Source organism: Thalassophryne amazonica, chromosome 14 (assembly GCF_902500255.1).
Source record: "Thalassophryne amazonica chromosome 14, fThaAma1.1, whole genome shotgun sequence".
Taxonomy (NCBI): Eukaryota; Metazoa; Chordata; class Actinopteri; order Batrachoidiformes; family Batrachoididae; genus Thalassophryne; species Thalassophryne amazonica.
In genome coordinates, this window is record NC_047116.1 from 16,173,463 (window position 1) to 16,186,510 (window position 13,048).

The window sequence follows — 13,048 nt, forward strand, 5'->3', positions numbered from 1 at the left end:
ATATATATATATATATATATATATATATATATATATATATATATATATATATATATATATATATATAGGTTGGGTAGGATTACTTTGAAAGAATACATGTGGATTACATGTATGTATGTATTTATTTTTCTGTGTATAGTCCAGCTCTTTTCTAAAGGTCTTAAAAGTATTTTCTCCTACCTTCCTGTAGTTGACTAGTCTGAAGTCCTTGGTTGTCAGGTTTCTCTCTTCCCATGTTAAATATCACAGAGACAAAAAGCTGGTACAATCCCACATACCAGAAAGACATCAGTTTCCAGTAAGCAGATGGAGATCTTGTGTGTGTGTGTGTGTGTGTGTGTGTGTGTGTGTGTGTGTGTGTGTGTGTGTGTGTGTGTGTGTGTGTGTGTGTGTGTGTGTGTGTGTGTGTGTGCAGGTCATCCATGGGCGGACAGGATGTGTCCAGCCCATGCGTGCACGTGGGGTGTCCACTGAGCAGGGGCATTAAACTTAAATCTACTTCTGTCCTCGGAAAATTTAATAGTAAATCCCTTCAGCTGCTCCCTTGTTTACCCTCAGGGGTCACCACAGCAAATCCGAGGTGGATCTGCATGTTGAATTGACACAAGTTTTCCTTTTCAGTTTAATACCTCTTCAAAAATACAATGTCATTTGCCAATTATCACTATTGGGTTCAGTTCAAAGTTTGTGATTAGCTCCTGATTTGGAAGTCCATTTCTACTCATCATATAAAATAGGTTTTGACTAACTTAATTAAAAACAACAAGAACAACAACAACAATTTAAATTATTGTGTTGCATCTCAAGTATCTCAAGCAGTCGTGGGTACAGATAACCAAAAAATTAACTTCAGTAACAAATAATCAGATAACTGAAAAGTTATCTTTGATAAAGCTAAAACGATAAACCACCCAAAAATGTATCGGAAGTTACAGATAACCGATAAATTCCAGTATTGTCTCCAGTACAATTGCAACTACTACAAGCTGATTTTGAGTTTTAACACCACGATCGCTTCTGGAAGCATCAAAAGCAACGACAGACCCAAACAATGAGCCAGCACTTTTGTCTTTGAGCATCCTGCCCCCTGCTGGAAACTCAAGTTTACTACATGGCTTTCAGCAGAGAAGCAATTGAGAGCAGCCACAGAGCTCAGCTCTCTACTCAATCACAATGCTGGAGTTATTGGTGTTATTGGAGTTATGGAGTTATTCAATCAGTATTCATTTAATTTATACACCAAACCATAACTAAGCACTGCTTTATTTTCCAAGACCTTGGCCTGACGGCAGCATTGGAGCGTGGAGAGTTGAGCTTTTGTGGCTCCTCTCAGTTGCTTCTGTGCTGGAAGCCATGTAGTAAACTGGAGCTCCAGCAGGGAGCAGGATCGCTCAAAGACAGAAGTGCTGACTCATTGTTTGGGTCTGTTGTCGCTTTTGATGCTTCCAAAAGCGATCATGGTGTTAAAACTCAAAATCAGCTTGGTACTAGTTGCAAGTGTACTGGAGACAATACTAGAATTTAACGGTTATCTGTAACTTCCGATGCATTTTGGGTGGTTTATCATTTTAGCTTTATTGCTGATAACTTTTTCAGTTATCTGATTATCTGTTATCGAAGTTAATTTTTTGGTTATCTGTGCCCACCACTGATCTATGGTATCAAATGTTTTCTGTAAATCAAAGAAAACCCCATACAATGTCTTGCTTCATCTCTATTGCATTTGTAACTTGTTACAAAATCAGTTATAGCCAGAGAAGTGGTGCGACTTTTTTCTAAAACCATACTGCTGTTCACTAAGTACATGATGTTTGGATATAAAATCATTCAACCGCTTTACAAATATTTTTTTCCAGGATTTTAGAAAACTGTGATAATAAAGAAATGGGCCTATAGTTTGAAAAGACATGCTTGTCACCAGATTTTAACAAAGGTATCACCTTAGCTATTTTCATTTTAGAAGGGAATTCCTTCATTAGTGATAAATTGCAAATATAAGTTAAAGGTTTAATAATAACAGTGAATAATATTTTTAATCAAAAACATATTAAAGTTATCACCGTCAGTTGATTTTTCCCCTTTAATTTGAACAATGCTGATAATTTCATTTTCATCTACTTCTCTAGTATACATTGAATCTAAAATAGTATTATTTAATTTGCTGTTATCCATAGAACACGTTTTACAAGATACAATTGAATTTGATAAAAATTTTTACCCACGTTAACAAAATAATTATTGAAATGATCTGCAATAACTTTATTGTTTTTATGGTTTTATCAGAATCTGTATAAATATAAGATGGATAATTTTTAACTGCTTTTCTCTTGTTAATGATTTTGTTTAATATATTCCAGGTACCTTTAATGTTGGTTTTATTTTTTACGAATAAGTCGTAGTGATAATGCTTCTTACATGATCGCATGATGTTCGGAATTTTTTTTGTATATGTTATATTTACTTTCAACCTCCTTAGTTCTAAATTTTATAAACTGCTTGTACAAAAGATTTTTCTTTTTGCATGCATTGAAATGTGTTGAAACCGAAATGTGTTTCAGTTTCAAGTCATCACACAAAACCAAGCTGAAGCAACCAATTGGAGAACATTTTTTGGATGTTTTTTGACTTGAGTTAAAGGCTGATGGATAATTAATCTGTTTAGTTCTGGTTCCAATGAACGAGAGGTTGTCACACCTGATGTGTGATCAGTGCTTTCTGCAACTCAAAAAAGCTGGGACAGTATGGAAGATGCAAAATTAATAAATAAATAAAATCAGTGCTTCCAACCTTTACTTTTTTATTTCATTGCAGACAGTGTGAATTGAAATTATGTCAAGTTTTGAGTGTTCAACTTGATTTTTTAATGTTCATCCTTTTTAGTCCTCCACCACATCCCAAAAGAAGTTGGGATGCTATAATATTAATGACTTTATAACATCGCCATTCTTTCTTATGACACTTAAGACAGTTTGGCTTTGAAGATATGAAGCAATGATGCATGTCAGTTTTTTAAAAAATCTTTCCTGCAAACACATCTTATGGTGTGCAAGAGTTTGGTGTCATTGTCATTGCACTTTTTCATTTCAGAATTCTTTACACGTTCTCTGTTGGGGACAGGTCAAGTTGTAGGCAGCTTAGTCCAGCACCCTTACCCTCTTCTTCCACAGCTATACCTTTGTCATGTGTCCAAAATGTGATTTTACATTCTCTTGTTGACAAATGCATAGGTGTACCTCAGAAAAGATGTTGTCTTGAAGGCAGCATATGTTGATCTAAAGTCTCAGTGTACTTTTGTACATGTATGCCGTCATCACAGAAGTGTACATTCTCTTTGCCAATGACATTGACAGAACCCCATACCATGACAGACCCTGGTTTTTGGACTTGTTGCTGATAGCAGTCTGGTTGGTCTGGAGCACATGATGTCCATTTCTTCCAAAAAATATCTGGAATACTGATTCATCGGACCACAATAGATATTTCCACTGTGTGATGGTCTAACCCAGATCTTGCTGATCCCAGAGAAATCAGTGCCGCTTCCAGACAAGGTTAGCACAATGGTTCTTTTTCTTTAAAATTTAAGTGACATTTGTAAATGTAGCTCCGTATTGTAGATCTTGACAAAGGTTTCCCAAAGTAATCTCTTTCCCCAAGTAGTTATATCAGCTATTGATGAATGACTGTTCTTGATGCAGTGTCTTCTGGGGGATCAGAGGTCACCACTGTTCATCTTAGGCTGACACCCTTGCCCTTTATGCATTGAAATTCTTTCAGATTAATTGAATTGTTTAATGATATTACACACTGTAGAGGAAGATGTGTCCTTCCAAATAAATCCCTTCCAATTTTGCTTTGAGGAACATTGTTTTAAATAATTCAGTAATTTACTTGTGAATTTGTTGACAAGAGCCTCTGCCCAATTTTGTTCCTCAGATACTCATTTTAAGCTGTAGATTTGTGAATAAATAAGGGTGTGACATCCTGACAGCTAGAGGGTGCTGATGGCATACTCTGCAATTAATTGTACTTATGGACCATCTAAGAAGTCTATGCTCCAACATTTCCATTATGTGAAATTTTAGTATTATTTAATTTCCATGTTAGCACCATTAGCACTAATTAGCAGGTGTCAATAGCATGGTGATGTTAGCTCCAATGATGGTGCCACAATTACTGTGGCAGTATGTCAGGTATCATTTGTAATACTGGCACCCAAGCAACCTGTTATAAGAACTACTGACCAGTCTGCAAAATATGGGTTAAAAAATACCTGTACCAAAGTTAGCTTGTTAGCCTTAGCTTGCTTCACAACTACTATTTGGGAGGAGGGGCATGTCTGGGCTTTATTTGCTCCAGCCAGGTCACACCCGTCTTGCCCATGCTCCACCTCTACGTCTATATATGGATTGGTCAGGAATACATTTTTTAAAGTTAACTAGCTGTTAATCATATTTTAATAGCTGCAGTGTGAATATTGTGAATACTCATGTGTATACCGTATAACAATAATAATGTCTGATATGTAAGAATAGTTAAAGAATATGGAGGATTGGTCTCAATATCTTCCAGTACTCTGGATTAAATGACGTAGATTGGATCATGGTAGAAAAGCATGGTCAGGACATCATAACTCCTTCCCACATCGTCTGGGTGCAACATTTGGTGCTTTTTTGTTGTAAAACAATTTAACTGCGTTTCTGTTTTGGTGTGAGTTACAAACCTTGTTGCGTTGAGACAACATACGACAAATATTCGGCTCTACATCTGGATAATCGCCAGGAGTCTCAACTGTACGTAAACAGCAGCAGTGAAGAAGAACCTGTACTCAAAGTCCATATTAAAACAATCTTTTAATGGTCATGTGTAGTTTAATCAGAAAATGTTACGTTTTATTGGAGTCTGTCTTGACAGAACGTTTTCTCTGAAAGTTGTCATTGCAAACCATAAATCACTACTTGACATTTTGCATCTGCATACACACAAAAAGACAACAAGCAAGCAGGGATAATCACAATGCAGTCGATGTGTCTTGTCTATGGACACGGATGGACAGCATGACTGGGAATTGAACCGAGGTCCACGTGTTTATTGACCAACACCTGCTTTGCGTTCTAAGTTAAGGGTGCAGTGATTTTAAATAGTTGTCTTTTCAGTCATGTTCTGACAGTATAAAGCCTAAGTCTCACTTTTAATGTTTTTCATCCCAGAAACTCACTCTTTGAACCCTCCTTGGCTTTGAAGATGTTGGAGGGTCCAGGAGAATGTCTGTGTTGAGACAAGATATTCAGTCGTTGTGCCGAGGTCTTGTTTTAACTTCCATGCCATTCTAAGGCGAGCAGCATCTATCGCTGTAATTAATTTTAACAAAGGCATTCCATGCATTATTTCTTTTCTTGCATACAAATCAAATTACAGTGCACAGACATAATAATGTGTGACGTCTAGGTGATTTGTAGACATGATATTCCAGTGCAATTAATTGCAATGAGAAGATCCTTGATTAATATCAAATTAATCTGGGCCTCAAAACTGCAAAATAATCATCTTTTGACAGTAATTTCATTCATGAATACCACCATTGGTTGCCATTGCCATCCACTGTCATCATCACTAGTTGATCGACTTTGAATTTTTCAATTGGACGTTCTACTTCAGTAAAATAATATTTATGATGACTCAAATCATTAGCTTCACAAAGTGACATGTTAGAAGGAAATCTGATGAATAGATGGTTATGAAATTAATTATTTTTGTGGTGATGTTTGCTGCATACATGTGTGCTGTGTTTACATTCACTGTTCAGCACACAGTAATGACGTCACTCTGTGGACTCAGCTTTTTCTTACAGTCACATGAAATATAAATATTTGTCATTTCAATGTCAATATATTTCACATTTGAGGTGTTTCCTTAAAATTGTTTGTACTTGTCAGAGTGATTTCAGAATTATTGCATGTTTACATTTTTTTTCAAATTATCGGCCGATTTATGAGTTGAAGTGGTCCTTGTACCAAGAATTGTTTTCCATTGCTATGCCTAATTAAAACTTCTGTTTGCATTGGAAACTTTGTTGGCAATAAAATACAAAACAGGAATGCAAGTGTATTTCAGTGTCATGAAACCACCAACATGAATTAGCATTAGCTGTGTTGGTTGCTGAAGCTGAAACCAAAAGTGTTGTAAAATTACATATACTTAATTTTAAGGAGCACCCAATTGTACATACACAGTAGTTTGTACAACACAGAATTTTCCTGATTCAGAGATAAAATGTGCATTTTATTGATTATGGTATACTGAATTTAAATATGATGTTTAAAACTGCTAGTTGGCTACTGTTTTCAAGATATTTAAGATTTTATATTTCACCCCATATACATTGTATGGGGACATCCAATAAGGATTAAACTTTGATATTTCATTTTCAAATAAAAATGTGTTTTGCAGAATTAAGATCTGATAGATTTGGATGTTCAATTTAAGTGTGTATATATATTGCACCATCTCTAGACCAAACGGCATGTTGGTGTCACATTTTGCACAAGTGTTGCAGAGGTTTACTGGAATACTTCCCTTTATAATTCACTGATCCTCTGCCCTTCTGAATAATAATAACAATCATGTTATTATTATTTGAAGCATTCTGTCTGTACAACAGTGTAATAAAAATAAGTAAAGTTCTTAAGGTGAGGCTTGTTTTTGTTGTACATTTTACATGAGAAAACGATGTGAAAATTAACAATTACAACATAAAACCCACATAGACACACAATGTGTGAACAATGTTTAAATCGCCCGCAAAATATGAGGTAAAGAAAAAGCTTATTTAATGTTTTATATCAACATTTCTTAGCATTCACTCACTGAGATCTTTATCACTGGTTGGTAGCAATCAGACATGGTGGCACTGATGGTAACATCTCCGACTTTATGGTTCAAAGCGCCGTGCTTTGCTTTGCCTCTGACAAATGTTGGAGCGGTATTTTTAGACATTTCACGAAACAGATCCCGATTGCATTCTTTGTTGTGGTCGAAAATGCCCAGTGCGTAGACATTTGACTTCAGGTTGAGGTCAAAAGGCACCTGGAACAGAACTGCTATTTTCTGTTTAGATTCATTTGTGGACATATTCAGAAGATCATAAGTGAAGACGCCAGCTGATCCAGTGGTGTGCCGGGATTCTTTTTAAACTCTGCACTCGCAGACCCGGAAGGCCGAACAGTCGGTTGTAAAGGAACAGTGCAGCGTCCGCTCTCGGTGTGAATCCTAGATATAAACACAACACAGGCATCATGGAAAATAGAATATAAACAATACAAAAATATTGTACTTACAAATAAATGTCACTCACTTTGGGCCACAAAGGGTATAGTTCGAACAGTCATTCGTAATCTCAGTGTTACACTGGCGATGAGTTGGTAGTGTTTTGGCAATTTTTGAAGAAATTGACAGTCCATTCGATGTTATTTCACTGGCATCTAAACTTTCCAGAAATTCCATGTTTGCAGTGAAACCAGCTGCTGAAATTCACAAAGTACAGAACATTATGACAGATATCCAGACACATTATGTGTTCATGTTGGCGTTAGAAATGTAAAGCTGGTCTCCCTAAAAATTGCAGGTTATTAGGCAAATTGATTATTGATGATTGATTATGAAGATATAGCCAAAAATATGTTTTCACCCCATGTCTTTGTTGACCTTGACCTTTGTTTGACTCTCGCCAAAATGTACACGCTCATACACTCATCTTCAACCGCTTAATCCAATTAAGGGTCGCGGGGGGCTGGAGCCTATCCCAGCAGTCATAGGGCATGAGGCGGGGTACACCCAGGACACGACGCCAGTTTTTCACAGGGCCACAAACAGACAAACAAACACATTCACACCCACTCGCACACCTACGGACAATTTAAAGATTCCAATCCACCTAACCCGCATGTCTTTGGATGTGGGAGGAAACCCACACAAACACGGGGAGAACATGCAAACTCCACACAGAAAGGCCACAGGCAGGAATCGAACCCTTCTTGCTGTGAGGCAACAGTGCTACCCACTAAGCCAGCGCGCTGCCCCTCCAAAATGTAATCAACTTGAAATATCTGCACATATAATTTCTCATCAAGTTTGATGAAAATCCACCCAGCTATTTTTTTTACACTGTATTGTTCACAGAGACACACACACACACACACACACACATATGCAGGACTGATTACAGTAATTTGCTTTCCTCTTTTACCCGCACACAGAGTTTAAAAAAAACTTTTTTAAAGTAAACTGCCTTCCAGCGTATCTTTAACTTCTGTGTGCTCAAATTCCAAATTGGACACCGTTTTGCAACTATGTTGCTCCAGCGCACCGCTCTGTGCAGAGCAGCCAAGCGTCTGACCGACACAGTCTGCAGCACGGCTGTGTGACCTCCCATCTTGAAATTCTGCAAATTTTGGCTGCCATTTCTTTAAGTGAATCATCATCAGTGCTCACTTTGATCTCCAGTGCAGTTGCTTGCAGCCTGCCATTTTTTTTTATTCTTGTGGCTGTTTGAATGATAGACGACAGCATTTAACACTCAGATTAAGTCTGTAATACATTGTGCCTGGGTAGCACATTAACGTAGTGGCCTCACAGCAAGCAGGGTTAATGCTTGCTTCCCACCTGGTCCTTTCTGTGTGGAGTTTGAACGTTCTCCCATGTGTTTGCTTGGACTCCTTCCAGGTACTACGGCTTCCATCCACTTCCAAAGACATGCAGGTTAATTGAATTGGTGACTCTAAAATGACTGTAGGTGTGTGTGTGTGTGTGGGGTGGGTGGGTGCTGCAATAGACTGGCGGCCTGTCCAGTGTGTATCCCACCTTTTGCCCACTGACCACTGGGACAGATTCCAAGATATTGCATCCTCTGCTGAATGAAAGCAGTACTACATTTGTACCTTCTGTAGAAATTGAAATTGATTTGTCATGTTGTCAAATTAAATATCGCTATATCGATACTACATCGCCCCCCCCCACCCTTTACTGGTTATTGATGAAAGATCTTTGGTGTGTACAGATCAGCTGTTGCACCGTGCAGCAGGTAAACCCAGAACAGTCTGAGGTCTATTTTTGTGTCAACTAAAGGAGACCAAAAGTGTGAAGTGCACTGCAAACCTGTTTTCTAGTCAGCCTGAACCCAGCTGTACTTACAGACTTTTTTGCATGTTGTTTATTGTTGCTGGGTAAGAATTCCTCTCAGTCATTTGTCAATTACCTCCCACTCACGTCTGTTAGCAGTCTGCTACCAAGGCGCATGCTTTGATATTGACAAACAACTGTCGGTTAATTGGTGCTGTCAAACAAGTCAGACAAGAAACACAGACAAGTAAAAGACAGTGACTGTCACACTCATTTGAGTTCATTCTGCCAGACGAGTCCAAGTGCCAAAGTTGAAAGACGCAAAATTGAAACCCCTTTTGTCAGCCACACCCAGCGGTTTTGTTGTGATGCATTGACTTTGCAAATGCAGCATTCATGTTTGCTGTTATGAGCTCTCACAGTGTCAGTGGCGGTTCTACACTGAATTACTCCCCAGGCAAGATCCACTCCGAGTGCCCCCCTCCCCCCAAAAAAACAATTTGCACAAACAGCCATTTTTTATTATTATTATTTTGTTAATGTATTTTAGAAGTGCCCCTGATATTGCAATTGAAATCGACATCAAAAGACTGCAGGCAACAGTATTACTATAAAACAAAACACCCATAAATTGCAAATTATAAACACGCCCTTACATACTAAATGTCTGTCATTAGAAGCTTTATTAATCTCTCTTTCAGGCAAAATAATTGTCTCAACATTTAGCTAAATATTTAGCTTGACGTTTATAAATATTAGGTTAAATGTGTAAATACTTAGCATTAACTAATCTGCAAAAGTTTTAGATATGACAGAAATTTGATAATGTAGCGTTTGCCTTTTTTTTCTCCCTAATTTTTGGTCTTCATCTGTGGATCAAAAGAAAATCTAAACTGTAATGTTACTAGCATTCCCATGACAATGAAATCAAATGTGAGTCTTTTTCTCCATCAAATAAACCAGTTAATTATGAAGATAAGCCTCATTTTAAATGTTATTATTTATTTATTTATTTATTTATTTATTTTATTTTGTCAGTGTACATGACAACAAAAAGTTTGTAAAAACACACTCTTGCAGGCACACAAAAAAGGGTCAGATTCAGTTATTTCAGCTAGTAATGTGAACACAGCATAAGTTCTAAGCTGTCTTTACAAGTAGGCAGGCTGTCCTTTCTGCAAACGTTTTTCCACCAGTAGGCAGTTTGTCCTCTCCAGTGACATTCAAACCCGTTCTTACATCTTGTCTGTCTGCTTTCAAGGGTTGCCTGCCTCGTTTGGTGGATCCGTAAACCACACAGGAGGAGCGCACCTGTACCCGGTGTCCTGCTGCACACGAGGATGTGCCCAGCTTGGGATGCAGCCGAATCCTCTCCGTGTGCAGCAGGACATTTCACACAATTCAGAAAAACGTGCAGGAATTATAGACCTGTATTTATAATATTATGAATGAGATGTGTGTTATTTGGAAGAAAGTCGAGATGTCACTGACTTTGGACAGCAAGTAGGGGCACCTGCAGCTGCCTGCAAGGGGAGCCAATTTGCCAATTCTACACACAGTGACAAGAAAACCATTTTTTTTAAGTGCTTGTGCCCACGGTGCCGCCCCACCATAAATGCCGCCCCAGGTGGCGGCCCGCATCACCCATACTAAAAACCGCCACTGCACAGTGTGCATAATGTGCAGGAACTTGTGCAAAAGTCTTGTGCAAAAATTTTCGGCATGCTAAAATTCAGATTGAAACACGGTATTTGATTTTGAGATTTTTGTTTTTTGTTTCCCCAGATGAGTCAACAAAAATAAAATCACAACACATTTTTCCATGGTTTTTTTTCATTGAAAAATATTATCAAATTAAAGTATATTTTCAAATTACAAAATTTTACAATTTAAATATTTGTTGATGTAATGGTGGATAAATGACCACACAAAGACGGTTACCATTACTCGGCAACAATTTTGGTTTAATCTGATTACGTTCAAATATATTTTGTAGTTTTACTGTCTAAAAAAAGTGGCATATTTTCAAGGTGTAGGAAAACAGGCACGCTCAACTCCAAAAAAGACAAATCACTTTGGGTACGACTTAAAAAAAAAATTGTCAGTATAACGGGAAGAACCGCACTCTCATGAATATTTTAACTTTATTGGACTGTGTCCACAGAACAAACGCATTTCGGTCCAAGTCGTCATCAGTGTGGCCCAAAATGTGTTAAAACAAAGTTAAAATATTTATGAGAATAAGCTTGAGACTGCGGTTCTTTATGTTTTACTGATATTGTTGAAGATGAAAAATGGTCACAGTTGGCACTGATTTGATTTATTTTCCAATATTTCTTTATTTTCCAAAGATTTATGCAAAATAACTGTAAACAGCATGTTTGTGGTTTACAAACATAGTAACATTACATACAGAACCACTGAGTGTGCCGTAGATAATGCAACACAGAATCCTCAGATTAATATGTTAGTCAAACATGCATCAGTCAGCATGAAGTTATGGTCAAAAGAAAATATAAAGAAGCTGTTGGTTTACGTCAGCTGTATTTAGACTTACCTTTCCTGCCGAGATAGCACACCTGAGGAACACCTGTCTCTTTGCTGGCAAGCTTGAAAGTCTTCTACTTAAAAATGGAACGGATGATGATAAACAACAAAAACTGTGAGCGGAATTTATTTGTGGAAGTTCCTCCAAACTGGTTTGGTAGCATTTTCCAGTAACGAACAACTGCCACAGCACTCATTTTTGATGCACATACGCCCAAACTAATTACTTTTAATAGTGGAGATTTTCATGCCTTTAAACTGCTACAACAAAACCTTCTGTTTAAATAGGAACTGTTGAAACTAAAAGTAAAACTTTGTGACTGCAATATGCTATACCTGAATGCGTCTGATTTGAACAAAATCCAGTGTGTGCATAATGTTCTCTCAGGCTGTGAATCAGAACCTCACTGATCATGATTGGCAGGTCAACATTTGTCATGTTCACCGAACCCTTGTAGCAAATCCAAACAATCAGCTTGTTTCTGTGTACAGCAGAACTGGTGCACAGATCAAGACCAAGTCAGCCGGTCGATCATGCCTTTGCATTGCTTGATTACCCATCATTCTCTGCATCTCAGTATACCACAGCGTGACACCAGTTCATCACAGGTTACTTCCTTATCGGATGCTGGAACCTGTTTACAGCTGAGGTGGACTGATGAAGTGTCCAGAGACAGACAGGTAGCATGCCTGGGAATCGAAACCAGAATGACACACTGGTAGCCCAACACATGTCCCGCTGAGCAACCTGCTCTCATTAGTTAGTTTTGAATGTCCTTGTAAGGATAAAGATCTGATCCATCATTCCAGCTTCACTTAATTTGTTAATATACATCCATTCCTGCATTTAAGACACACTCGGTTTCCTGAAGGTTAAAGGTGAACACCTGCACTCCAAGCTCATCTTGATTGTTTAATTTAAAATCCATTGTGGGGGTGTACAGGCGCAAAATGACAAATTTGTCCCTGTCAGTGCTTGTGGACCTGACTGTACATCTTATGATCGCTGAGCGTTTCTGGTTTCTGATGCAGTCTCTGTCTCATAAAATCGTGTCCTCTTTTCTCTCCCACCACTCCGATGAGTCACTGCCCTCTTTCTGGCCTTGACAATTAACAACTTTCGCTCAGCTTTGTTCGCCGCGTCTTTCTCACCCCTGCATGCTGCTCATGATAATTATTAGAGCAAGCAATCGCAAATGCACGCACCAACTGCGTGGAGTCAGTGTGTAAATTTGTTTCTTACTAATCTCTGCTGTTGTCTTCCTGGTGGGACACGACGTGACTCAACAAAAATATAAACGCAACACTTTTGGTTTTGCTCCCATTTTGTATGAGATGAACTCAAAGATCTAAAACTTTTTCCACATACACAATATCACCATTTCCC

General features: G+C 38.1%; 1 protein-coding gene and 1 pseudogene across 4 annotated transcripts in view; one reads left to right on the forward strand and one right to left on the reverse strand.

Moving 5' to 3' along the window:
* The window catches only part of il1rapl1a (interleukin 1 receptor accessory protein-like 1a), a 598,387-nt gene that overhangs the window by 482,491 nt on the left and 102,848 nt on the right, over positions 1-13,048 (forward strand). The window lies entirely within an intron of this gene.
* LOC117525420 lies at positions 5,983-11,705 on the reverse strand (annotated as a pseudogene).